The 27,749-nt window shown below is 40.7% G+C and overlaps 1 protein-coding gene and 1 long non-coding RNA gene across 2 annotated transcripts in view; one reads left to right on the top strand and one right to left on the bottom strand.

Annotated features, from left to right (window-relative positions):
• Window positions 1-21,498, bottom strand: part of LOC112151321 (cadherin-20) — a 52,866-nt gene extending 31,368 nt beyond the window's left edge. The window contains exon 1 of the mRNA XM_024280175.2: window positions 21,081-21,498. The gene's annotated coding sequence lies outside the window, so the exon portion shown is untranslated. The remainder of the gene's footprint in view (window positions 1-21,080) is intronic.
• Window positions 9,846-24,888, top strand: LOC118600248. Its single transcript, XR_004949857.1, has 2 exons — window positions 9,846-10,278; window positions 24,596-24,888. It is a non-coding gene; the product is annotated as an uncharacterized LOC118600248 (long non-coding RNA).
• The last annotated feature ends 2,861 nt before the right edge of the window (window positions 24,889-27,749 follow it).

Here is a 27,749-nt window from a genome sequence, read left to right as displayed (position 1 = left end):
GAGCTTGGAAACAGGACTATTATCATTACCGGAGCTGCAGGTCATGACGTGAAACTTCTGAAATGATTTGACCAATCTCAAAATTTAACTGTTACATCTTGTTTCAACCTGTAGGGGGACACACACAGATGGTTTTTGACTATATTTTTTAAGAATTAAACAACTTTATTTTAATCTGTTTTAATTTGGCTGTGACCAAAAGACAACACTCTAAAGCCCTGTCTATAGAAGTCAACAGACAAAACAAGTTAATTTAAGGTTTGGTTACGCTTTAAAACATTCAGTCCAACCCTGGTCCCAAAGATCTAACACCCTGCCTGCTTTCCAGCTCTATCTAGACTTCAAGCTAACAAAATTAGTCACATTTTGATTTTTTCGGAAATGACTTTTGTTTTCTACAATTAAATTTTTACATTTAATTTCTTGATTTTTTTTTTTTGTTTTGATTTCTAAATGTGTTTTTCCTTTTTAATTGTCATTGTGATCTTTAACACATTTTAGCTTTAATTTACACAGTAATTTACACTTCAGGGTACACGAGAAAGACCGTTTGCTTTTCTTCTATTTGCTTCTTCTCAGTTCTGGTCAGAGGTTTCTTTTTGGACGACACCGCCCCCTTATGACCAGCTGTTAGAACTGCAGGTTGTTCTGGTCTTCAGTTCTCTGGGAACCAAACCAGATGAATGCAGTTTTCCTCCTTCCTGCTGACTCCAGACGGGTCTACGGGACTGTCCCAGACGGGAGGGGGGTTGGAGATTATCTCCATCAATGGAGAGTATTGTGTTTGATCTACATGCTGGATGTTCTCCATCAGCTCATGACCTCCAGCTCAAGAGGACTTTGGTTCTGCTGCAGCAGGAGGACAAAACAGTTATTGTGTTCCTCTCCTTCCATACTGTGTTTTTGATTTATTGTCAGAATGAAAAGAAACTTTTATTATTTTGATATCGACTAGTGAGGTTTTAAAACAGGGGCGTCAAACTCAATCCAACAAGAGGCCAAAATCCAAAACACACTTTAGGTCGCGGGCCAATCGGGATAAACATTTATTTAACACTCTAAAACTGAAACTTTAAAACTTTAAACTAGATATAAAGTGTGATAATGCTAGTGTGAATGATGTAAGCTGTATTTGGCTACTAAAGATGCTAGTGCTGATAGCTGAAGATGCTAAAATTGATAGCTGAAAACACTGAAGCTGATAGCTAGCTAAAATATTAGCTAAATTCCAAACTACCCTAAAAAACAGACAAAAACTTAGGTTGTCCAAAACAGCTAGCATGTAGCTGCAAAAATATCTAAAGTTCAAAATATCCTATAGAACTGAAAATAGCCTAAATGAGCTAAAACAGCTAGCATGTAGCTGAAATATTAGCTAAACTCCAAAATGGACAAAAAATAAATAAATAAATAAAACTAAAAAAGCCCAAGTTAGCCAAAACAGCTAGTTTGTAAATATTAGCTGAACTCCACAACAGCCTAAAAAACTGCAAAGTCTAAATTAACTAAAACAGTTAGCATGTAGCTGAAATATTAGCTACTCTCCGACCCCAATAATAAATAAATACATACAAAAATCTTAGTAAATGAAAAAATAGTTCAACAGGCTAGCAGAATGCAAATTTCTAAAACTTTAAAACTGTAACTTCTTAACATAATGATGAATAATAAAAATGTGTAAATATTATTCCAGAATAAATCAACTTAAACCTTAAATAACTTTCAATATTTTACTCTCCATAAAAATATATTTTGTCAAAATTGTACAAGTTAGAAATGAGCTCAAGATAACATCGGGTCATTAATAACGATAAAATAAAATGATCTGGAGGGCCGGATAGAATTACCCGGAGGGCCGGATCCGGCCCCCGGGCCTCGACTTTCAATCACTTTGACACATGTTCTTTAAAAGGAGCAAAAGCTGGAAGCTGGAGTACAGAAATATTAGGACTGGAGGCCAGACTGGGACTTTCTTTGAGCGAACACAAAACTTCTCCATCTTGCCAACAACTCCCCAGAGTGCAGCGGCCGGTTGTCATGGGAGACGGGATGTAGCAGCCTTGCAATGAAGGGCAGAAACATGACTCTGCCTTCAGCAGCTATTGTCCGACCCCCCCACTCGGCTCAGTCACCTGACAAACTGTCCACCAACAGGTTTCTCTGAAGGATATCAGATCTTCAGAGCCTGGGGGGGTTAATGTGCACACACAAAGCCCCCGTTTCGCCTCCGAGGGTCAGTGGTTTCTTACACCTCCTGATTGTCTGGTAAATAAAGAGGCGTCCTTTAATGTGAGACTGTGAGGAACTGACTGTAATGGGATTATTGTGACACCAAACACAATTAGATGAAAGCTCGTTATTGAATCAGCGACAAACAGGCTTGAAAAGGAGCAGAGGGCTGCTGTGCATTAACCTGCAGGTGTGGGACACTCAATTCATTAGGTTTTATCACCTTTTAGCTGATTGAAGTCCACCTTATTCCTCTGCAGACAGCTCATATTTACACCTCCTGTCTCTGCAGGAACTTCATCTCCACTGTTTGCAAAAATTCATCTCATCAAACCAGGAGCTCTTCACCCTAATTATTTCTGAAAACAATTTCAGGTTTCTGTCAGCGGACGGGAGGAAAACAAAATGATGTTTCTGTCACGACAAGGAAACACGTTTGATTAGCTGTGGAGGTGATTCCTCATGTGAGACGGACCTGGATGTAACGGAGCATTAAAGTCACTGTTCCCGTCAACCGTAAACGGAGGGAAAAATGGAAGCAGGAAACGGCAACGATGCAATTTACTCTGGAAATGTTCCAAAGCATGTGTCAAAGTCGAGGCCCGGGGGCCGGATCCGGCCCTCCAGGTAATTCTATCCGGCCCTCCAAATCATTTTATTTTATTGTTATTAAAGGCTCAATGTTATCTTGCGCTTATTTTTTGTAACTTGTATAATTTTGACAAAATATATTTTTATGGAGAGTAAAATATTGAAAGTTATTTAAGGTTTAAGTTGATTTATTCTTTAATAATATTCCTGCCTTTTTATTATTCATACTTATGTTAAAAAGTTACAGTTTTAAAGTTTTAAAAATTGGCATTCTGCTAGATTTTCGGAGTATTTTGGAATTTAGTACGATTTTTTAGGCTACTTTAGAGTTTAGCTAAAATATCAGCTACATGCTAGCTGTTTAGGCTAATGAAGTTTTTTTATTTTTATTTTTTTAAGTTTTTTAGGCTGTTTTGGATTTTAGCTAATATTTCTATGCTAGCTGTTTTGGCTAATTTAGGCTTTTCCAGGTTTTTGGGCTATTTTGAAGTTTAGCTATTTTTTAGCAACATGCTAGCTGTTTGGCTAAATAAACGTTTTTATTTATTAAGTTTTTTAGGCTAATTTGGCATTTAGCTAATATTTTAGCTGGCTATCAACTTCAGCTTTTCACATTTCAGCTTCAGCATTTTTAGCTATCAGTTTCAGCATCTTCAGCGGCCAAATTCAGCTTACAGCATTCACTGTAGTCCACAGTCCAAATATGTACCTTATAGCTACATTCATGACTCACACTGTCCATAGTGTGTGTGGTTGAGTGATTTTAGCCCTCAGACTGGTGACCTGATCACGGTGTACCCCACTTTCACCTAACAGTAACCGGGTTACGGTCTTGTGACCCCATGAGGGATTAAAAAAGGGTTAAGGAGATGACCTTTTTCCTTCTCTTTAACTTCCACTTTTCTTCACCCCCCACACATCTAATTCACTGTCCCTCCCTTAATAATCCAAATAAAGTTTAGCCTCAAATACAAATTTACACCTGAGAGTCCAAAGAAACAAAACCCCTTCAGTGTCCATGAAATCTAACAGCAGAGACTCTCTGGACCTGTTAGGAAACAGGTTCATGTAATCATTTCAGAGTCTTGACTGAGAATCTACAGACCTGCCAGACTTTAGAAAAACTCCAGAACCAGTTTGGGCAACTAAACTTTCACAGTCCAGACCAGGACCTACCAGGATCTGGTCTGAACTCTTAGCTTGCTGCTGCTATTTTTCGCTAAAGCTAAAATGCTTCTGTGGTTCCAGATTTAGTGCGACATAAAGACCTGCAATAAAAGTAATTGCATTAAATCTCTATCTGAGACGCTGTGATGAACCAGAACACTTCTGCACGTCAATACAAGCGATCGGCTGATGGATCACCGCCGGGGATCCCCGACTTGCTGCTCCCGCTGTCGACAATTAGCAAAACAGGTCAGAGATTGATGCACAAGCCGCCGAGCAGTTTAAAGAAGACGTAAAAGGAAATGTATGGCTGCTCGGCTTGAAAGTGAGGTGAGGAAGAGTGTAGAGGAAGGTGGTGGGGGTGCAGGAAGCCACCCTTTTTAAATGACACCTCCCTAACTCGGGATGATGGCTCCCAGGGCCCAAACAACAGACTCCTCCGTGTGCGTGTCACTGCCGTGCATGCTAATGTTTGACATGCCGGTTCCTCCAAGAAGGTGTTTACAAAGCGCTGCTGGAGCCCGTCCCCATCTCTCTCTCTTTGCATCTCCCTCCTAACATTTCCCCGTTAATGTGGCGGATCGCACTTAAGCAAATATCAGCTGTGATGAGCCGAGTTCTGAGCGCCGATCCGTGAAGGACGACAGAAGTTTCCAGACGACACTCGCCTTCTTATCGCAGTGTAGAAGTCAAACACCCCCAAGGACGAACGCACTCCCAACCGCAGCAAAGTGAGCCTCCAGGTGTCATAACCACGACGGCATTTCCCACAGAAGGCCATGCAATCACTGGAGATGTTTTCTCTGCAGTAAAAAGTGATTTAGAGCTTCCCTGCTCCACACCAGCAGTGCATGCTGGGACTGCAGAGAAGCTGAGCTTCTCATCCACCGTGGAAATCCTTGACTGACGCCCTCGGATGTCAGAGCCCATTGCTCCCTCAGATAAATACGGCTATAAATCGACTCTGTTTACAGAGACGTACCACCTTCCTCACGCGGCCCTCTCCAGGAGTTTGGTTTGGGGCCACCGGCGTGCCAGAGCTGCAGCTGTGGGTGGTGCTTGCAGACCAGATGCCCACCAAGCTCGTGTTGATGTTGGAGCTCAAGGTTGGCAGGCTAAGACAAATCCAGACACGCTTCTCCCCCTGAGGTCCTGCTCTCAGAGTCAGTGTTTAGATGTGGTCAGACGGAGGAAGTTTGTCTTCAGGCTGTGAGCTGCAGCTTTTCGATTGTTTCTGTCGTTCATGCAGAGCTCCATAACTTCAACTGTTAAACATTTCCAGAGTTGACCACACCTTTCACCTCAAACAAAAGAAGCTCCAGAGACAAGTAAAGCCAACAAGCTCACTCCATATGTGCTGAAAGCTTTAAAAAAAGCATTGAGTTTGAGTCAAACTCCAACTGTCGAGAGCGGTCGCCATGCCGCCAAATCACGCTGCTCTCAGTTTTAAGACAGAACTAACAGTTTCTGGATCGTCACCTGTAGAGCGACGATAAACTGAAAGTTTTAAGATAAAAAAAAAGACTAATCGACTATTAAATTAGTCGTTGGATATTTTGATTGTCTTATCGACTAATCGTAGCAATCTTACAACAATTGTGCCAAATGAAGCCTTTTGTTGTCTTTCTACACTATCAAGTGCAGCATCTTGTGTCAAACTCGATCCCGCTGAGCTCTGGCTGAAGCCCCGCCTCCTCCAGGATGTTTAGCATTCCTCTGGGACTCACTAATGTCAGCGCTCGTCTCTGCCGCTCTTCCACCTGATGTCCGGCTGTTCTTTTGGTTCTCAAACGTGACACTAAAGAGCAGATTTCGCTTGTGACATTGAAGGTTTTTTAGCATCAGTTTAGCATTTGTGTGTCATTTTTTCCCATTTGTGATCACAGAGGTTTGTCCAGAAGCAAACATGACTCTGATTTTTCATTCAGCGTCCAGCGCTTCCTGCACGTTATGAAGGCAAAGAGACATCCGACATTTGTTCCCTTTGATGCACCCGGGGCAGCACATCCATTAGCGTTATCAGCTCCATCACGGAAGGTGAAGGTGATTGTCTGGAGGTGGAGGGTGGGGGTCTCCTCCCTCCAGCTTCAGAAAATCGAGACATGCTTCACCGAGAAACTCACTCAGCCACATTTGACAGACCGAATCCAAAACCACCGCCGGCCCATCCATCTCTCTCAGACGGCAGCGGAGGCAGGCGGGGGGCGGGGTTCCCTCTGTCCTCCAAAGGTAAATATTGGTGTCTGGATTTGGGGCTGTACTGTTGAGACGTATTGAAATACACACAGAATATATGTGGAATTTGTATAGAAACAACCACCTCTGTGGTGACTGTCCCTATGGATGGATACGCTTTTAGTGAGCGATATATCAAGATCGTAGATCAAAAATATCAAGATTGTAGATCAAAAATATCAAGATCGTAGATCAAAAACATCAAGATCGTAGATCAAAAATATCAAGATCATAGATCAAAAATATCAAGACGGTAGATCAAAAATATCAAGATCATAGATCAAAAATATCAAGAGCGTAGATCAAAAATATCAAGACGGTAGATCAAAAATATCAAGATCGTAGATCAACAACATCAAGAGCGTAGATCAAAAATATAAAGATTGTAGATCAAAAATATCAAGATCATAGATCAAAAATATCAAGATCATAGATCAAAAATATCAAGACGGTAGATCAAAAATATCAAAATCATGGATCAAAAATATCAAGAGCTTAGATCAAAAATATCAAGATTGTAGATCAAAAATATCAAGATCATAGATCAAAAATATCAAGATCGTAGATCAAAAATATCAAGATCGTAGATCAAAAATATCAAGATCATAGATCAAAAATATCAAGACGGTAGATCAAAAATATCAAGATCATAGATCAAAAATATCAAGATCGTAGATCAAAAATATCAAGATCGTAGATCAAAAATATCAAGACGGTAGATCAAAAATATCAAGATCATAGATCAAAAATATCAAGACGGTAGATCAAAAATATCAAGATCATAGATCAAAAATATCAAGAGCGTAGATCAAAAATATCAAGATGGTAGATCAAAAATATCAAGACGGTAGATCAAAAATATCAAAATCATGGATCAAAAATATCAAGATCGTAGATCAAAAATATCAAGATGGTAGATCAAAAATATCAAGACGGTAGATCAAAAATATCAAGATCATAGATCAAAAATATCAAGATGGTAGATCAAAAATATCAAGACGGTAGATCAAAAATATCAAGATCGTAGATCAAAAATATCAAGACAACTCGGTGATAATGTTTATACATTTTGTTGCCGTGGGCAACAGCTCGTAGTGAACATATTACAAGACACAGGTATGACGCAGGCGTGTCGTACAGATCTTTCATTAATTAGACAAAAATGAGTTTGTATGGACATCCTGTGGACATGTCCATATCACGTGCACATCCCGTGCATGCACACTTGAGCCTAGTTAGTCAGGGGCCAGTAATTTTGCTAACAGCTACATTGTAATGTATTTTTGGTTATTTAGCCTGTTTTAGGTGAAAGAAAAACAGGTTTCAAATGCATATTTTCCCCTTTTTAATTCACATATTTATAAATGTTACCTTTACTAACTAAAGATTTAGTTAGCAAGCTAATTATTTATTTGTTTAATTATTTTTTTTATTTAGTTTTCAAACTAAATACTCAGTTTGCTCACTAAACATGTAGTTTGGAGCTAAATATTTAAGTTGGAGCTAAATATTTAAGTTGGAGCTAGATATTTAGTTAAAAAGTTACATTTTTAGTTTGAAAAACAAAATTTGGTCAGAACTAAATATTTAATTGGAAACTAAATGTTTAAGTTTATAAAATTAAAAATGGGGCTTGCTAACTAAATATTTAGTTAGTAAATGTAACGTTTACTAACAAATACAGGAATTAAACAGTGAAAATATGCATTTTAAAAATGAAACCTGCTTTAAATTTCCTAAAACAGGCTAATAATTCACTAGCTCGCACAGCTGATGTCGCTAGTTATATACAGCGTAGCTCACTAGCTCGCTACAGTAGAACTCTCTAGCATGCTACGTGTCCACCGGGAGGCTGGCTGGCGTAGCAAGCCAACCCACTGAGTGCCAACTCAAGCTATTTTGGGCAAACACAGGAGGGGCCCCCCACCACAGAAACTGCGGAGAAACCCAATCGAGGCCCACATGTTCTGCCCAATTTTTAACCATTTGGGGCACACTTAGCTTTGCTGGCTGGGTGGATACGCAACCATTTGAATAAAGACATATTTCTAATTTTTTTATTTTACGTATATATGACTAATATATATATATATATATATATATGTCTAATAAATGTCTCATCAGAAAAATGCCACAAGAACATGTTAAAAACACAATTTTCACAGCATTTTTGAAAGGAACTCTTGAGACTTGTAGGGACTCGCTGGAGGCTCCGCCTCCTGCTCTACTGGAAGGAAGTCAGTTACACATTTCAAGAAGTTAGCATCTTTCCTGGTGACTGCATGAACTTTCAATAGCTTTCTGGAAAAGCGTCCTGGGGGATTATAATTGCTGCTGTCATGAGCGCGGCGTTTGGTCGCGCTCATAAAGACAGTCAAATTAATCAAACTCTATTGGTTTTACTGAGCTATATATGAGATCATTGGAGCAATAAGTGGTGTGAGTCTGAGAGAGACGCGTGTCATCTGAACGGAGCTCCCACCCATCAAATGTTACGACACCCTCCCTCCATTAAAAGTGCAGATACTGCTGGTATTAGACTCCCAAAGTACTCGCAGCAGTTCATTCAGCGCTGTCATCTCCACGTCTCTGATAATTGGAAGAAGGTCATAGATGAAAGAGAGGGGAACGCAGAAGAATAGCTTCCTCAAAATGTGGCAGATTTAATTTGTCAGTGTGGATGAAAATTGGCCGGCGAGGAAAACAAAGGATGGTTACATGAGCTGACGGGAGCAATTCGTCAGGAGAAGATTGAGGAGCCGGGCTGGAGATAACTCACATCTCCATAAATCATGTTGACAATTGACTTGAACTGCGAGAAGAGGAGGTCTCTCATAAAGGCAGCCTGAACGGCCGCTGATAGAGGACGTCTCTTTCCTGAGCCCTGAAATAGAAGCGACAGCTTGATGCATTGGATATGGCCTGAGATGGCTCCATGAAGCTCCGCCCGCTCTCTCTTGAAGTGGTCGTTTGTATTCCTCTCTTTAGATGGACACCGCTAAGCGCCGCGCTCGGAGGAAACGCTCACAGACGTCGTCGGATGCTTTCATCGATGGAGGGTTTTATCTTTTGGGTTGTGAGATGAGGATGATGATTCAGAATGGTGGATTTGTTAACCGTCACCTGACTAATGCTGTCACATGACGCCGTTCTAGAATTCTCTTGGCGCTCAGGAACTCTTTATTCTTCTTTCATTCCTTTCAATATGAGTTTAATAAGTAGACAAAGAAGCCGAATGTTTCTGTTCAATACCTTTGATTGTAAAATTTAGATTTGTTTGAGATTATATAATCTATAGATCACATGTGTCAAAGTCAAGGCCCGGGGGCCGGATCCGGCCCTCCAGATCATTTTATTTTATTGTTATTAATGACCTGATGTTATCTTGCGCTTATTTCTATTATTTTAACAAAATATATTTTTATGGAGAGTAAAATACTGAAGGTTATTTAAGGTTAAAGTTGATTTGTTCTGGAATAATATTTACACATTTTTATTATTCATAGTTATGCTAAAAAGTTACAGTTTTACATTTTTAAAAATTGGCCTTCTGCTAGCTTTCTGGACTATTTTATATAAGTTATCTATTTTAGATCATTTTTTGACTAGTTTGTGATTTTTTTATTTTCTTTAGGAACAAAACTTAAACAAAGTGTATATTTTGTCACATTTATATTACAGTATCATCTGTATATTTATGAACAACAAAAATATTCATGAATGTTTTTGGATTAAATGAATTATTTAACATTTAAAAACCTCGAAAGAGAAACACAAACACAAGATTTCCTTGTTTTTCCAGGAAACTATTGGTTGAATATTTGACTGACAGCTGTATCAACCTGTTAAAAATCAGGGAATCTTAAAAAAAAAAAAAAAAAAAAGTGAAGACTGACCAGCTGCGCTAATCAAGAGGAAACGAGGAGGAATTTTAAAAAACACACATTCCTCCATAAAAACACTGTTTATTAAATTGATTAGAGGATTTTTTGAAACCAAATGGAAATATGTGGATTCATGGAGTCTTCCAGCAGAATCATCTACATAACAGAACAGGTGAGGAGCTCCTATGGTTTGCTCACACATTTAGAATCTGTATGACGGTTGACTCATGGACATATAGATGTATGATGATTAGAGGGACTCGTGTGTCTTCAGATTCACCAGTTGGTTCTGATTGTTTGTCTATAAGTTTGTGGGTTCATTCGTTGGCATTCTGGAATTGTCTATAGTTTCAAAGCTGTTTTGTGTGGAAGACGACGCTTGTTAAAGGCTGAAAACCAAATGTATTCCCTTCATTTTGACATTCTGTTGGTCTCCTGAAGTCATCGTGGCAGGAGTTGAAGACTGTTGTTGTTTCTTCAATAATTTTTTTTTTATCCTTTGAATTTCAAAGACACATCAAAACTTTTGTGTTTAAGATGCAAAGAAAAACTTCTGAGTTTTAGGAATTCATCTTTGTCCATTTTCACTAAAATTTTCTGTCAATAGATTTTTGAAATTTTCCAAGATTGTCAAGAATGCATCTTTGGTCTTCTTAGACTAAAGGTTTCTCCTGAACTAAACAGATTATTATTTATTATAGCTGTCAAACACAGTCAAATAATAACTTTTATTATCTCAAGATGGCTGTCGATCACAGAAATCTTGAATCTTTAGTTCTCTAAACAGCAACATCTACAGATTACTTTTTTATGTGACTCTTTTACTCCTCAGTTGTGGCTCTTTTTGTAAGAAAAATAATAAGTTTCCAAATGTTATAAAAAATCTATAAAGAAAGAAATGAGAAAGTAATAAAAGTAAATTCACTTAAACTGAAGTTGAAGTATCACTGCTATAAAAATCCATCAATCGGTTCATCTTTTTTCTAAGTTTACCAAAGTTCTACTAAAACATTTGAACAAATGTTTGACTCCCGTGTACCACCGTAAATCAATTGGAGGTCAGTGAGCACAGCCAGAATTAAACATCATTGGATTATAAGACAGGTTTTCCATTTTTAAAAAAATGTAAGCATTTTAAGTCAACCAAATGGTCCGAAAAATCTGGAAAGGGTCACTTAGAATTAGCTCTGATTCAATTTTAGCTCATTAACGTTATGAATGTCTGAGTGAGATGCATCAGAAGCAGTAAATGCTAAATATAATACTAATATAATAAACTTTTTATAGTTAAACTCACTATTATTACATTTTCAGCATTAAAATTATCCTGCATGGGACAAGAAGTCTTTTATTTTGAAAGGAAGTCATGTGAACTTCTGTCAAGTTATAAACTATTTGATATTTAGAAAAAAAGGCTCTTTTCTCTTTATGTTTTATTTATGACAAAAATAATCATAATAGTAACAGTAATATGAATGTCTTATTTGTCCTTGTGTCTCCTGCTGGGTTCTAGTTGGTAAACCATCACCAGGTCCTGAAAATCCAGTTTTTCTGCTGCTGTCGTCCATCTTCTGACGTTCTGTTTGGTGAAACCGGTTTCATTTTCAGCAAACGAGCTCAGAGTTCTGATTGGATCATCCCTCGTCTAAGAAGTTCTTCAGGACTTTGGAAGTGCATCCTCTCATCTTTCCTTTGATCTTCCACTTTTCTTCTCTCATTGTGGGCGGAGCCTCACATCTAAGTGAATCAGGCTCAACGAGGTGTCGTGTTTCGTGGATATTTACAACGCCGTGTGAATAATACCATCCAGAACCTGAGGGTGGACGTGTAAATGTAATGTGGTGATACTCTGAGGAGCCGTAATAGAATACTGCCGGCGGGGCCCCATGATGCATCACTTCCATTAGAACAGGCCGTGCTGCCATGAAAGCGCTTGACGCCGGCTGGCTGCGGCGCTCTCTGCAGGTGTTTCAAAACTTTGACACCCGCGTGAGTGTGTAAGCCTCCCCCTTCCTGCCTTCCTGTCGGCTCGGCGGAGTTTCTCCCCCAGATGTGGATTCGGGCTCTGAACAGACGACTGACTCGCTGAGCAGCCATGGAGACGATTCCTCAGTCCAGCGCTCAGCAGGACTCTGTTTTCTCGTCTTTTTCATGTCAGACTCTCGTTCTTTATGATCTCAGTGGTAATGCGGCCTTTCATCTCCACGCGACTGAAGAATGATCAGCGGATTTTTAATGAAATGAGAGAACTAGAAGAGAGGAGGAGCAGTCAGGAGATGAATTGGTGGAACTGAAACCCTGAAAATCAACGCTTTGCAGATCATCAATAATCTGATCTGATCCCTCCCGCTTTAAATCCCATGATTCCTTGCGTAGAAATCAGGATTCATTCAAGAATGAAGAATAAATCAGAATAAAATAAGGATTTGAGAAGGAGGGACTTATTTCCAGTGGTAGCACTCATGGCCAAGTGGTAGAGTGTCCGCCCTCAGACTGGAAAGTTGTGAGGTCAAATCCATTGCTACCAAAGACCAATGACTCCCAGCTTGACTCTGAGAATTAAGAGGTTGAATAGGTCTGAGGTTTACCACTCCCCCAGGACTAAAAGGTCAAAGGCCGAGAACACATTGATCTAGGGCGACTATAACTTAACCTGGAGACCCAGCTAGAACTTCCTCTACCACTGAGACTGAGTTTGGTCTAACTTTTCAGACATTGTCTCCCAACAAACATTGTTCTAAACCATAAATCCTTAATGCACCTGCGTCGTGTAAAATCAACTTTTAAGAGCTTTTAGAGTTCATTCCTCTCAAAAAACAACCCTAAGGTGGTGTTTGTATCTTTGAGTACTCCTCTAAAAAAAACCCGCTCTCTGAGCACCAGCCCCTTCTCACACTGTGACATCACAAGGTGGGGAACAGCCCCTTCCAGGAAGAGTCTGCACTGCCAGCTCCGCCCCCAGGCTAACACAAACACGCCCACTTTCTCTGTGCAGCTAGAGGTGATCTGAAAAACGCTTTTATTTTATATGCATAATGTACACGTGTATATTTGCAAAAGTTAAGATGCTGCTTGTTTTTAGGGCAGATACGACTCTAGGATGATGTCATGAAATGGGCGGCACCCACAAGGGACAAAAGGCGGAGCCTCAGATATTGAGTTGTCTTACTTCCGGGCAGGAAAAGACTAATATTTTATAAAAAAATAACTCTTTAGTGTCCCAAAGGTAATATATGATCATATATATATAGTTTATTCTGAAAGGCTTAAGAAAATCATGGCCCTTTTAATTAAAAAATCAAGACTTTGACAAAGAAATTATATCTCCAATCAAGAAAAATGAAAGACTTGAGTTGGTAGACTTCCTTCTATGTTCTCCAAAGCTGAACAAAGATCTTTAACAATCATTTTTCATGCTTTTCCTGAAGTTTCTGAAGGTTATGATGAAGGCATCCACCTCCTCCCCCTTCCAGTTTAACCGTTTGAGTAACAATTTTCTACGGATGACATCACACTGACTCAGTCCAGTTCTCAGATACAGTCTTCAACATTTATGGGTTTGGGGTTCTGGGTAATGGTGTTCATAACAGACCTGCTGGTCATTGTTTTACTGTTTCAGTCTCTAACTGGTTTTATTGATGTTTTTATCGTGTTTTTTTAGCCTCATCCATGTGAGTTTTCACAACAAACACGCCGTTTAAAATGAAACTGTGGCTAAATTTTGTTGAAATCCAGAGTGACCTGAATGTGTTGGCGGTTTGTAATCTTCACAATCGTGTCTCCGAGTGAAGCTGGTCTCCGGTGACGGCGATAACAAACTCCGCTCGTCCACATTTCCCATTCCGTCTCATCTGGAAGCGCTCACAAAGAAGACACAGGTAATCTCATTTCAAACGGGAACGCACTGATACGGGGGGTGGGGGGTGTCGAGTCTTTTCAGGGGAGGGGTTTGACGGCGGCTGATCTCTTTTGAACCTGGTAGAGCGAGATCAAACGGCTCATCCCGGTTGGTGTGTGTGGGGGTGAAGGGTGCTCCACCCCTCCACTCCCATCCACCACTGCAACCAGGCGTCGGCGGCGTCCATCAAACGGCGCTGCAGACCCGCCGGCGTGTGAGTGACGTGCCGCAGCTGAGGAGTCAGTCAACGGAAACTCCCACCTTACATTTAGACAACAACCGCCCAGGAAGGTGTAACAACTACAAAAGTATTACATGTTTCTTCTAGTAAAACTTCAGTTTATTATTGGAGGTTTAAGTAATATTGGAGCAGATTAATATTCTCTGTTTTAAACCTCGAGAACTCCAATAAAACTTGTTTTATTCAGATATTATCTTAAATTAAACTATTTTTAAGCTTATTTCCTGCGCCTTTGAGCAAAAATTTCCCTCCACTACATTCACAAAAATTTGAATACATCTAGTACCCGGAGAAAATGAATTAATTAACCCCTCCCCTAAAGTATGATGACATCACAGTGTGAAATTGTTTCTAACTGAATGAAAAAATTTGAATATTTTATAAATTTGGGCGTGGCTAACAAAAAACCTTTGTTGCTAAGGAAATCCTAAAGTTTACTTTTGCAGATTCTTCTTAAAATTACATAGACCTCTTCGTCTCCACCAGGTGACCAAAAAATAAAATGGTTGCTATGGAGATAAAACAAACAGAAAAGCCGCCATTTTAAAAAAAGAGTTGTTTTTAAATAAACTTGTCCTGTGCAACATTGACCAGGATGGCACGGGCAGAAAGGGAGGGGGATGGGCGGGTAGCAGCCGCTCAACCAGTGAGGGCGGGTCAAAGGGGGGTTGAGAGGGCGGGGCAAGTAATGGCATATGACCCTCCTTGTGGTGTTAATTATTTTCCTTCTTTATCTACCCTTAAATATTTTCTTTTCTTCTCGAATGTCCCAGCCAGCAAAGCCCAGTGACCCCAAATGGTTTCAAAATATGCAGAAAATGTGGAGCCCGACTGGGTTTGTCCGCAGTTTCTGTGGTGGCCCCACCTGTCTTCCCAAATTAACTTAAGTGGGGACTCATGCTACACGTAGCATGCTAGCGAACTCTGCTGTAGTGAGCTAGTGAGCTCTTGTGTAGCAAGCTAGCAAGCTCCACTGTAGCATGCTAGCAAGCTCCTGTATAGCGAGCTCTGCTTTATCAAGCTAGCAAGTTGCTCTGTATTGAGCTAGCAAACTCAGATGTAGCATGCTAGCAAACTCTTCTATAGCGAGCTCTGCTTCATCGAGCTAGCGATCTCCGCTGTCCACCAGGCGGCTGCCCTAGCGTAGCGAGGCTACTCACTGATGATCCACTTTAGCCAATGTGGGCGTGTTTAGTGAAGGATCTAAAATTTTCAAAGATTTGGACATGTTTTTGGGGCGGGGTTATTTCTTTCATTTGAATACATTTGGGTTAAGTGGAATGACAAATGAGTTTACATAAAAACATAAATCAGAATAAAACAATGTGAACACGTCGGTGAACTTTCCCTCAACTTTCTGTGAAACCACATCAAAAGAAGTCTGTTTGCATGAAGCTTCGGCGCCACCAGCCCGGCTTTGCCAGCAGCTTGTTAGATTAGACGTGTTTGCAAACAGCTGCCTAATGATATGTCCAACTCGCTCTGGTGTTTCTGACCATCTGTTCACTTCTCTGTTTTATTTATCTCGGTTTTCTTCCTCGTCCGGCGCGGTCATTTACATTCACCACCTGCTTGCCTTCATTCAATCCTCGGCTACCAAAAACACATGAAGATGTTCTATTATTGACCCACAAAGACGGTAGGAGGTCTGCGCTGATCGGGCTGCACCTGTGTGCAGGTCAAAAGGGAATTTATTGCTTCTCCTCGGGTAAACAGCGGTCTCTGCCTCTCTGACCATGTTTCTTTGTCTGCAGCGCTCTGGTTCCATCGATCCGAAGCCTCAGGATACGGAGGAAAACAGTAGCTTCAGTTTGGACTGTGATCACCTCGGGCGGCGCTCAGATTCTGCCCTCATTTCTCTCTCGGCCTCAGAGGCTTGTCGCTGCACGATGAGGCCCTGTGACATGTCGGAGCTGCACGGGTTTGTAAGCGGCCCCTCATCTGCTCTTTCATTCCTGTGGCAGGCTGACTCCGCCCCCATCATTTACCACAATGCACCTGTTGGGTGGAGGGGGGATGTGATACCTGAAGATCATGAGTCAGAGTTCAAGGAGGAACTTTTCCACAGCTCGTATGTCATGATCCAGACGGATGACACCCGCATGAAAGAGAAGAATGGTTTCAGGTTGACCTCGAGTGTGGAGAGAATACCAGTGCAGGCGTGGCGAGGAACGGCGGTCTGTGTGGACCATGGAGGCAAAATGTTTACTAAAAGAAAAAGTTTCGGTTTTACTTCCACTGAAACATAACTTTAAAAGTTTATTTTAAAGAAAAACTTGGGTTTACTCTTTGAAAACTAACGTAGAATGTTATCAAGATTCTATGTTTGTTGGGGGCGGAGTTATTGCTTATATTTAAATACATTTAGCTAAAGTGAATGTAACCTTTCAGCTTTTCTATTCCTGTCCTTATTCTAAAAAACACTGAAAATTTCTGCCTCAATTTACTTTTTTTTATTAATTTGCTACAATGGGAGGGCTTTACCTGCGTTTACTTCAAATACTATCTGATTTTTGTGAATTTTATAATTTTTTAAGAAAACTGATGTCATGTGGTGTGAATTTTCCACAATCAAAAAGGGGAATTTTGCTGAATCTTAGCATCTCGGAAACCTAACTTTGTTGAAGTGGCATCAGGAGGAAGAGTCTGAAGCTCATTTTTTGTAGTTTGTGGTCCTTCTGAGCTATAGTGTGTATTGGCTATACCCAACTCGCAATGCGATATGTATCTCGATACCCAATTCGCGATACATTTCACATTGCGAGTTGGGTATCATGATACACATCGCATACGCATTTATGCATCGTGATACCCAACTCGCGATGCGATTTGTGTTTCGATACTGAACTTCAGACGCGATATGTATTGTGATATCCTACTCGCGATGCGATTATGTATTGTGATATCCAACTCGCGATGCGATTATGTATTGTGATATCCAACTCGCGATGCGATATGTATTGCTACATATCTCAAGACGTTACCTGAACACCTTTTCACAATTTTGATGATTACAACGCTAAGTGCTGCAACTTTATCGCAATCTGCTTTTTTATACGTCCTGGCAGCAACGTGACACTGAGTTTCGATTCCGTTCCAAGTAAAAGTAAGTATTAGATGTCTCACAAAGACCAAAAACCACAAGGCTGGCTGAACATTTAAGCTGGTCAAACAGGCTCAGTGTGCTGCCAACTAGCGGTCGGAGGTTGCGTGGTAAACAAAAGTAAGATGCATAAATAAATAATATCACCATGTCAGGTTTTAAAGCGATACAATTATCACCTAATGAAATATCACGATATATATCATGATCTTTTGCAAAAATCAATTTCTTTTCTCCCCCTGCACCCCTATTATATGTTTTATGATTCTTCATATTCATCTCAAGATTACGAAAAAAGAAGACTTTACTTGGAAAAGGATAAGAGAGGATTTAAGACCATCTGAAAGATCTGATGAACTCGGACATGACGTGCTTGCCGTCACTTTTGTTGAGTTCTTTAAAACTAGTGAAGCCCAAACTGCTCATGTCTTCCATGTAGAATGAACTTAGCAGTGGGTGCTCAGTAGCATCAACCATCCTGATCCAAAGATGAATCAGGTGGTTTATGAGCTTTTGGACTCTTGAATAGAAGCATCAAAGCGTAACCAACAAGTACAGCTAAAGAAAGGAGCATGAATAATTCATTATTAATAAATAATGAACTAACTAAATTATTATGTGTGAATTCATCTTTTAAGCAACTTTATTAGCAGCATCCTGGTAACAGTATTCTCCTTGTTGTGAGAATGACCCAATAATTCCATATTTTGGTTGGATTTCTAGTATTGTCTCAGATATTTAGTTTCATTTGAAGTTGTCCCAGTTATTCTTCTTCTTTTCCAAAAAAGTTTCTTAGTTTATTTATTTAGGGGTAATATTATCGCCTATCCCATCTAAGAAGGAAGCGTGCATAGACATGTAAAGCATCAATGGAAGCCCCATCGCTCATGTATCTATTTTCTGAACACTTCTAAGAACTCCAAGTGATACATGATCCGGCACCGGTCTGTGGCGGAGGATCGGGGTCTACCGCTACCCAGAAAGGGTTTGTAGGCTCTGTGACGGGCTAACAGGAGGACACCTCCATCCCAGCCCCCCCTCACCTGCCAGCTTGTGATGATTGACACCTCAAGGTTTCCCAGACACCAACAAAGCCGGCAGAGACCTGTTGTTGCTCGTTCTCAAAGGCGCCTTCTGCTAGATCATAAAGTCCAGCTCAGCCCTGCAGTCATTCCATTATGGAGATTGATTTCACCACCGTGTCTCACATCCTGGAAACAATGAGGGCTCATAAAGCTCATTCCAGCCTTTTACCTAAAGAGGTGAGGACTGGAGTGTGGATGATCTGATCCATCTGAAGCCTGAGATGATGTTCCACAGCTTCAGCTCCAGAACAAGCAGGTTTCTCTTATTTCTGCTTCGCCATCAAAGTCAGAAAAAACCTTTGAACTTCCAGGAGGAAACAAGCGGGAAAACAAAAGGAACCAGAGCCGTGTCAGTTCACCCGGTAACCACACACAACCAGGTATCGTTTCACAGACTTCCTCTGTTCCTTTTGTCTTCGATTTGTGAACAATTGAGGGTGGAGCCACTTGACTGACGGGTGACTGTTGAATCAGAAGGGCCAACTCAGATGAATGATGTCATGAACATAAACATGTTCATTGTTTTTCTACCTTGATATGAGGTTCAAAGTGTGTCACACATTGATGGCGCCGACCTCAACCACCAGAAGGAACATGGAGTTCAGTGGTTCTCCACATGAGGCGGGCAAGGCAGGAACTGAACCTTCTATCAGAAGTCGCCCCAGCAATATACCAAAAAGAGAAAAAACTAGCTTGAAACCCATTCAGTACAGAGGTCATGTGACCACCCTCATCCAGTCTCAGGTGTGATCTCAAATCCTTTGCTTTACATCAGGGGTCCCCAAACTTTTACTTGTGAGGGCCACATAACTGTTTTCTTCTCTGGTCGGTCTGTTGGCTAACAGAAAAAGTGTAACAATCTCACCCTAAACGTAAAGATTTATGGTTTTACAGAAAATAATGCTAGCGTGAACGCTGTAAGCTGAATGTAGCCGCTGAAGATAATAGCGTTAATAGTTTAAGATGCTTAAATTGAAAGTTAAAAACGCTGAAGCTGATAGCTAGCTAAAATATTAGCAAAGTACCAAATTGGCCTAAAAACTGAAAAATTTCTAATTAAGCCAAAAAAGCTAGCATAAAGCTAAATATTAGCAAAGTACCAAATTAGCCTAAAAAAAGCCTGAATTAGCATAAACAGCTAGCATGTTGCTGAAAAATTAGCTATGCTCCAAATTAGACAAAATAACTCAGATAAAAGCCTAAATTAACCAAAACAGCTAGCTTGTTGCCAAATTTTTAGATAAACTCAAAATCAGCCTAAAAAACTGGAAAAATATCTACATCAGCCAAAACAGCTAGCATGTAGCTAAAATATTAGCTAAACTCCAAATTAGCCTAAATAACTGGGGGAAAAAAGCCTAAATTAGCCAAAACAGCTAGCCTTTGGCTAAAATATTAGCTAAACCCCCAAATAGCCTAGAAATCTTAACAGCCAAAACAGCTGAAAAAGCTAGCATTGAAAGAGCTGAATATTTTGGTAGCTGAATGAGGTAAATAGCTGAAAGAACTGAAGAGTTATGTACGTCCCAAAAATATACAAAAGAAAATTAATAATAATAATAAAGAAAAAGTTAATCTTGATCTGAAGTCTCTGTTTCCAATATCTCCTCTGAGGGGGCGTGTCTTTTGGAGCTCCGCCCCTGATACCCCCCCATTTGATTATGATAGCTCTGTGTCTCGCTAACATAAATCTTCATCGCTGCTACATACAAATGGTATGGTTCTGATCCTGATGTCAGCTGGACGAGGAAGTGAAGATCTTCATGGACAGAACTTCCTCCAAAATCCTGATTCTTTCTCCTTCCAGTTCACCAAAGACTCTTTTAGCTAATTCTCCAATGTTTATTGACTGTGATCAATACATTCAATCATTGGTTTCTCAGAGTTCTTGATAAAATAATCAAAGCTAACATCAAAATGCTCTTTCATTGATTTACAATCCTTTCCAACTGCTGTCAAATGAGCCGCCGTTCACATTTCCGTGGTCACATCAAGAAGCTCCGTGTTGTCAGTCCTGCTACCGTAAACTAAAAAAAAATGTTTTTTCATCGGGGGAGGACTTTAATGCACATAATTTTACACAAGAGAATAAATCAAAAAGATATTACTTATTTTTTTTAACGTTGTGATGAGTAACAGTTCTGTATTTCAACCACTAGGGGGCAACTAAAACAAACGATGAGCTCTTCACACCTTCAGCATCTCTTTAGTTTACAACTTTATTTAAAATGTGAATTCTGACAGAAACAAACATCAGATTGAAACTGAAGCGGTTTGTTTATCATGTAGTTTTGATTAACCTGTAATTAAAACGAGAAGGACAGAGTGGTGATTTGGGAGGGGGGGCAAACTAATGAATTGGGTTTCAGCTCGACACAAAGAAATCTTTGTCTCTGGGGGACGGGGCGGGGGGACTTGGCAGGGCAGCGATGTGTCACAGTGAGGGTGAAAAATAGAAATGCCGCTGTCTGTGGTTGGCTCTTCCTCGTGTCAGCTGCTGGGGTTACGGCGTCCCCCCCCAGACCCCTCCATCAGTCTTTCTCAGCCCAACTTTCCTTCAGTGTTTTTCTCAGATTCAGCTCTAACTCGTGTTTTTTCCTCATTTTTGAGTTTTCTCTCATAAAATAGCACATAAAGTCATTCTTACCCGTCCGATCTCAGATCTGAATCTCCCCAAATCCAGCAGGTTCCTCACTTTTCTGAAGACTTCTTTCCTGAACAGACTTCCAGCAGAGAAGTCCTCCGAGCAGACAAAGATCCGGAGGTGACACCTCTCCTGATGGACGAGGGAAGTGCCAGACGGTAATCTTCAGGTGAAGACGGACCTCCTCCCTCGCCGTACCTCCTCTCAGCTGTGCGGTCGAGCTCAGACTGCAGCTCTGCCTCGTGTCTGAGCGCTGAGCCGCTCCATCCATTCAGCTCCTGCCGCTCTGCCCCCTCCAGGCTCATGAATGTTTAGACATGGAGATTGGAGCTCAGAATTAACCCGCAGGACTCCAGATTCTCTCTTTCCTTCTGCTCCCTTCCTCCAGTGACCCCTCTCGCCGTGTTTGAGCCTCCTCGAATGGTTCAATCAGAGCTGACAGTCCATCCTGTTTGTGGAGTCTGCTCTTGGCAGGGGGGTGTTGGTAGACAGGCTGAAGCTGGCATGAAGCATCCGTGACAAACGCGCCACAATTCTGCTCACCAGATAACTGGCTCATAAAATAATCATGAACGCACGGCGGGACCAGAGCGTCTGCATGAAAACATCTCATTCTTCAGAAATGTTTCCCATCGACCTGCTGTATTATTCATCTGTAAACAGACTTTAGAGTTTCCTCTGAGCCGCTCTGCTAAACTCTAAATAGTAAATACGTCGTCTAATGTTTGATCAAATTATCTACATTTTTTCTGATATGAGACATTTCACTGAATAGAATCGCTTGTTTTGAATTATTATTTTTTTGTTTTGGCTAAAAAAAAAGATATGCATGGAGACGCCCTGTTATGCAGACGCCCCCTAATTCGGACGCCCTGTTATGCAGACGCCCGGAACGTGGACTCCCCGTTATGCGGACGCCCCCTTTATCAGGACGCCCCTTATTTGGACCGTCCACGACGACGACACCCCGTTACGCATACGCCCGGAATGCAGACTCCCCGTTATGCGGACGTCCCTTTCAATGTGGATGCCCCATTACTCAGAAGCCGTTCTTATTCGGACGGCCCCTTTTATTCGTTGCTCCCTTTTATGCAGAGGCCACCTTTTATGCGGACGCCCCCTTTATTCGTCAACCCCTTTTATTCGGATGCCCCCTCTAATTTGGACACCTCCTCTTATGTAAACACCCCTTTTATGCGGACACCCCCTTTTATTGGTACGGCCCCTTTTATTGGGACGCCCCCTCTAATTCGGATACCTCCTCTTATGTAAACACCCGTTATGTGGACACCCCCCTCTAATATCGGCCGTGGTGCAGCGGTAGGGCGGTCGACTCCTGATCTGAAGTGAGCGGGTTCGACTCCCGCCTTGCCCGCCCATGTGTCGAAGTGTCCTTGGGCAAGACACTGAACCCCAAGATACCTCTGGTGGGAGGTTGGCGCCAGTGTTCGGTAGCGGAGCCACCACCAGTGTGTGAATGGGTGAATGGGTCTGTGACTGTGAAGCGCTTTGGGCCCTCGAAGGAGGGTAGAAAGCGCTATACAAGTATACGCCATTTACCATTTTATTGGGACGCCCCCCTTCATGCAAATACCCCTTCACGTTCTCGTTTCCGTCTAGATCCACTGTTGATTCGTATTCCTGTCTGTTGAGACTTGGACCAGTTCTGGTTCCTTCAGACTGAAACACACTTTGTATGGCTCTGGTTTGTCCTCTCTAAGCAGCACAGCAGACACATTTGTGAATCTCAGCGGGTAACCAGGTGATAACCAGCCCTTCTGTGTGCTGCGCTGCCCCCCTGTGGCCTGCTTGGCTTATAACAGCTTTACGTTGCAGGACAAACTCCTCCCAGAAAAACAAGTTACGTTAAAACACATTTATTTTAGAGGAGGGATATGGGGGGGGGTCAGAAGTCCTATAAAGGAGTGGAATTGGATGGTTGGACAGATCCCACTTCCTGTTTCACTCTTTGACATCGGAAACAACCAGAAAGATCAGAACATGTTCTTGAATATCTGTTGGATCCATTTGACATAAAACTTTTGCAACATTTCCATTTACTAAAAGCATTTCTAAGTAAAATATGAGAATAAATGGAAAACCAATAAAAGAGAACGTAGAGGCACAAGAAAAGAAAACAAAGGCAGAGATAAAAGCAACTGACCTTAAACTCTAGATGAGAGTAGAAAGCTATAAAGACTCGCTGTAGCACTGATCAGGTTTGGATCATATAGATTTCATTTTATTTGAAGTATTGTGTTAAAAATAAAATCTTAAGTTTTAAGAAAAGTAAGACAGTGAAAAGAAAATGATGTCCATTTGATGATTAAACAGGATTTTTATTATTTTTTCTTTTACTCTTGAGTTAATTTGTTAAAAAGTACAATAAACCAGATAATGTAGACTTCTTTTTTAGCTCCATTATCAGCAGAACCTGCTTACAGAGATGTTCTTCAGGGTTAAAGCTTTCACTGAAGAAAGGAAAGAATTCTTTTACCTGTGAAACTGCACTTTGTTGTCATAAAAGATCCGCTTCTGGTAAACGTCGACGTTTACGTCGGTCCGATGGCTCGGCGCCTCTGGTTCTGACCTCTTCACGGGTTTGAACCTTTAAGTTCTGGATGGAGCAGAAAGCAGCTTTTCATTGTTTCGTCGAGTCCCCTGATGCACAAAGAGATCTTTTAATTAGAAAAACAAATGATGAACTAAATCTTGAAAATCAATTGTTTTTTATTTTTTTATCCAGATGTTTCTGTTGTGATTTATAATTTAAACTTCTACAACAACAGGCAACATGTTAAAAGAAAAATAAAGAGTTTGCAGCAAAAATAAAAACAAAAAAGTAGATTTTCGTTTTAAATCTCTTTGTTGAAACTAGTTTTTATTTAAAACGACACAGAGTACAAGACAAATCAGTTCCATCTACTTTCTAAAGCCGTTTCTGGAGCTTTTCTGTTTGTTTTGAACTGATTACATTTTTCTGCAGGTCCAGAACAGAATTTCTCATTAAAAAATCCAGATGTTCCATAAACCTGCATGAGAGCTGCCGTCTCTTCACTCGTCTGAAATGGTTCCAGTCTCGTCTTAGAAACAAGTTTTAATCTTTTTCTGCTTCAGACTTTGAAGAAATCCTCAGGATTTCATCAGAAAAAGGACGTCTGATTTGTTTATCTGCATCAAAAACGGATTAAATTCCATAACCAAGCAGAGCATTGTGGGATTTGTAGTTTATCAGCAGGAAACTTGTTTATTTCAATAGATTTTATTCTAAGTCGTAAAAATGAACTTTCTTGTTCTAAAGCTGATTTACAGGCTCTCACATCAAACCTACCAGGTTCCTTTCAAACCTGCATGATTACATGTGCAGTCAGAGCTCAGACGGGTTCATTCTGCTGTGCAGACGCTGACAGAAGCTTTGATGGCGGTTCTGGTTCGCTCCTGAACAGACGATGCAGAATTCTGATTCCATCTTAAAGGAGGAGAACATTTAAAGATCTCATTTGACTTTTGATTGACAGCAGGGAAAGACGATGAAGCTCAGAAGTTCTCCATCCACTGGGACTGATGAGGAGGATTTCACATGCAGTCCACATCACATCTCATCTTCTGAGCACCATGCCTGCTATTGATCCAGATGATGGTACCACCGCCGCCCGCTCCACAGCAAGACGTCTCTGCAGGATAAAGAACAAATGTTCTGCAGGGCGACCCGATCCTCTGACGGGCTCCTCCTCAGCCTGTCGTATGTTGGATCAATGAGAGCAGCCTGGAGAAAAATGGATTAAATAAACAGGAATATTTGCCTGAATGATCTCCTTCCAGTCCAGCTGTCGTCATGGGAACCAGCATGTTTGACCATTGATATTACAGTAGCTTTAGTGAAGAAAACGACAATATCTGAGAAAGATACATGGACTGGATGATGGACAACTTTGGAAATGGGAGTTTTTATGTCCATTGAGTCACAGAAATGAGAGGAAAATCTCTGAGATCGTTTCACCTGAAGCTGCTGAGGAAGAAAATCAGAGGAGGGATAGATCTAATAGAGCTTTTCTTCATGAGGAGAAGATGGAAGAGCACCAACAACACAATGATATTGTTTTTCAGTCATGTTTACAAGAAGATTGGAGGAATGAGGCCCGACAGTCAGCATCAGAAACCCATCGCTGCCAAATGTTTCCCTACAGCAGCGGCGTCAAACTCAATCACACGAGGGGACGAAACCCACTAAAACTACATGTTTAAAACTTAAAAACACAATTATGAACTAAATATAATAACATAATAATAACATAACTTTAATTCAGTCTAGGAGAGCATCAGGATGCTGTGATGATTCTTCTGGAAACTGATGTGTCTGTAGGTCAGGATGAGGAAAGCATTGTTGTCCAGCAGGAATTTATTTAGTGAATTCAGTTAACCCAATTTACTTACTTATATTTTTGTAAGTATTATTAGAATATTGTGTTGTATATAGTATTGTAAATTGTGTTCTTTTCTCACATGAAGCACATGAATCTGGTGCCAGTGACATTCTTTTGTTTGACAATATCAATCCTTGAATCCTTGGGAAGAGCGTCTTGACATTTATAGTCTGGACTCAGGAACCGATAAAGATCCTGAACTCGACGTGGTCGTCACTGAAAGGCTTCTCGTGGTGGAACAGGTGATGGTTGGGACTACGACCTGGTATCTCCTGGTCAGGAAGAAGGGACGAGACTAACAGACTGTGATCTGGCTGTACACCAGCACCAGGAGGAACCTGAAATACCTGACAACAGGTGTGTGGTACGACCATTGTGACCAGCAGGGGGCACAGGAAGTCCCAAATGTGGTCACCCTGCTAGTGTCAGGCCAATGATGGATCCCAACTGTTCAGCTGATGGCTCTGATGGTCTTTGCCATTTTGGTGCTCCTCTGATGTTTTGGTTTTACGGTAAAACTGGCAGCTGCGGTTGCCAGAATTTCACAGTAAAAAGAAATACATAAAATTAAATAAATAATTAAATACATATATATATATATATATATATATATTACAGTTCTTTTTGTGTTGTATTTCTATTTTTTTCTGAAAAATTAGCAAATACATATAATAATTTCTAAAAAAAAACTGTTAGCAGAGGTTGCCAGAATTTTATTGTATAATATTCAGTGGTAGATTTTTTTTTTTTTATCATATTAGATTATAATACTTTCTATTGTTAATTTTCTCATTTTTTGTTGAAAACTCTATCATCATTTTACCGTAGAAACAACAAATCATCCCATAACAATTATAATGTCAGTCTGCAAAATTAACAAAGACGTACATTCATGTCTACGGTAAAAAAAACAACAAAAAACTGGCAACTTAGGTTGCCAGGATTTTACTGTATTAACAACATTTTTAAACATTTATGACTCTAAAGAAGTTAACAGTTAATTCAACTGTCAACTTCTTTTTTTTTCATGACTATAATTGCTAACTGTCGGGATTTTACAGCTTCTTTCTGTAAAAATTACTGACATAAACAGAGAGGTGTGGTGGAATATTTGTTGATCCGATGAAATGAAGAAATGTCAAACGTTTTCATGAAAGTTTATTAAACAGAGCAGAGAAAAGTACACGTTGGCGAGCATGGCGGAGAGGTCTGCAGAGCTCTGATCTGTGATGAAGGACGTTCACATTTTATACAGTCATACAATCAGCTGTTAATCAGGAGCTTAAGATGGAAATGTAAATGCCATATCTAATATGAACAAGATGTTCTAATGAAATCAAAATGTTTACACATTGTGGTCAGGGTGTTCTGACAGCAAGAAAACAAGACTAAGAGGATGAGACATAAGCAAATGTATAATTTCCATGACAGAGGTCTCATCAACGGGGAGGATAAAGGGGGCGGGGTTGCTCTCTGTTTACAATTCAGAGGTGAATTTCTACTAAACGCCTGCCGCTCTGCAGAAACTATGTCCAAGAAAGCAACACAGGTTTTTAAACTTGGCTAAAAACGTTATAATTTTAATTTAAATCCACTTGGAAGGCTTTGAAAAAGAAGATCGGAGTGAGACTTAATAATAAAGAAGCGATGCTACTAAATTAAGATAAATTCAGTAATTTAATTTCTAATGAACTAAATTTATTTTGTGCAATTCTGAGAGTAAACGGGAAAAAGTTGCTAATATTATTACTGAAACAAAAACAAAAAAGGCCACATCTCTATTTAAATTTGATGTCATATCTTTACTCTTGGGCTGCACGGTGGCGCAGTGGTTAGCGCTCTCGCCTCACAGCGAGAAGGCCCCAGTTCGAATCCCGGCTGGGACCTTTCTGTGTGGAGTTTGCATGTTCTCCCCGTGCATGCGTGGGTTTTCACCGGGGACTCCGGCTTCCTCCCACCGTCCAAAAACATGCTTCATAGGTTCATTGGTGACTCTAAATTGCCCCTAGGTGTGAATGTGAGAGTGATTGGGTGTGTGATTGAGGCCCTGAGACAGACTGGCGACCTGTCCAGGGCGTACCCCGCCTTCGCCCATCAGTAGCCGGGATAGGCTCCGGCAACCCCGCGACCCCGAAAGGGATGAAGCGGTCAAGAAGATGGATGGATCTTTACTCTTGTAAAAGTACCGTTGTAGCAGTCTGCCCCCTCAGAATATATACGTACACGTCTATGAATCGTAAGATTTCTC

This window comes from Oryzias melastigma, linkage group LG20 (assembly GCF_002922805.2).
Source record: "Oryzias melastigma strain HK-1 linkage group LG20, ASM292280v2, whole genome shotgun sequence".
Lineage (NCBI taxonomy): Eukaryota > Metazoa > Chordata > Actinopteri > Beloniformes > Adrianichthyidae > Oryzias > Oryzias melastigma.
Note: the sequence above shows the minus strand (reverse complement) of the source record. Positions and strands in the feature narration are given on the sequence as shown.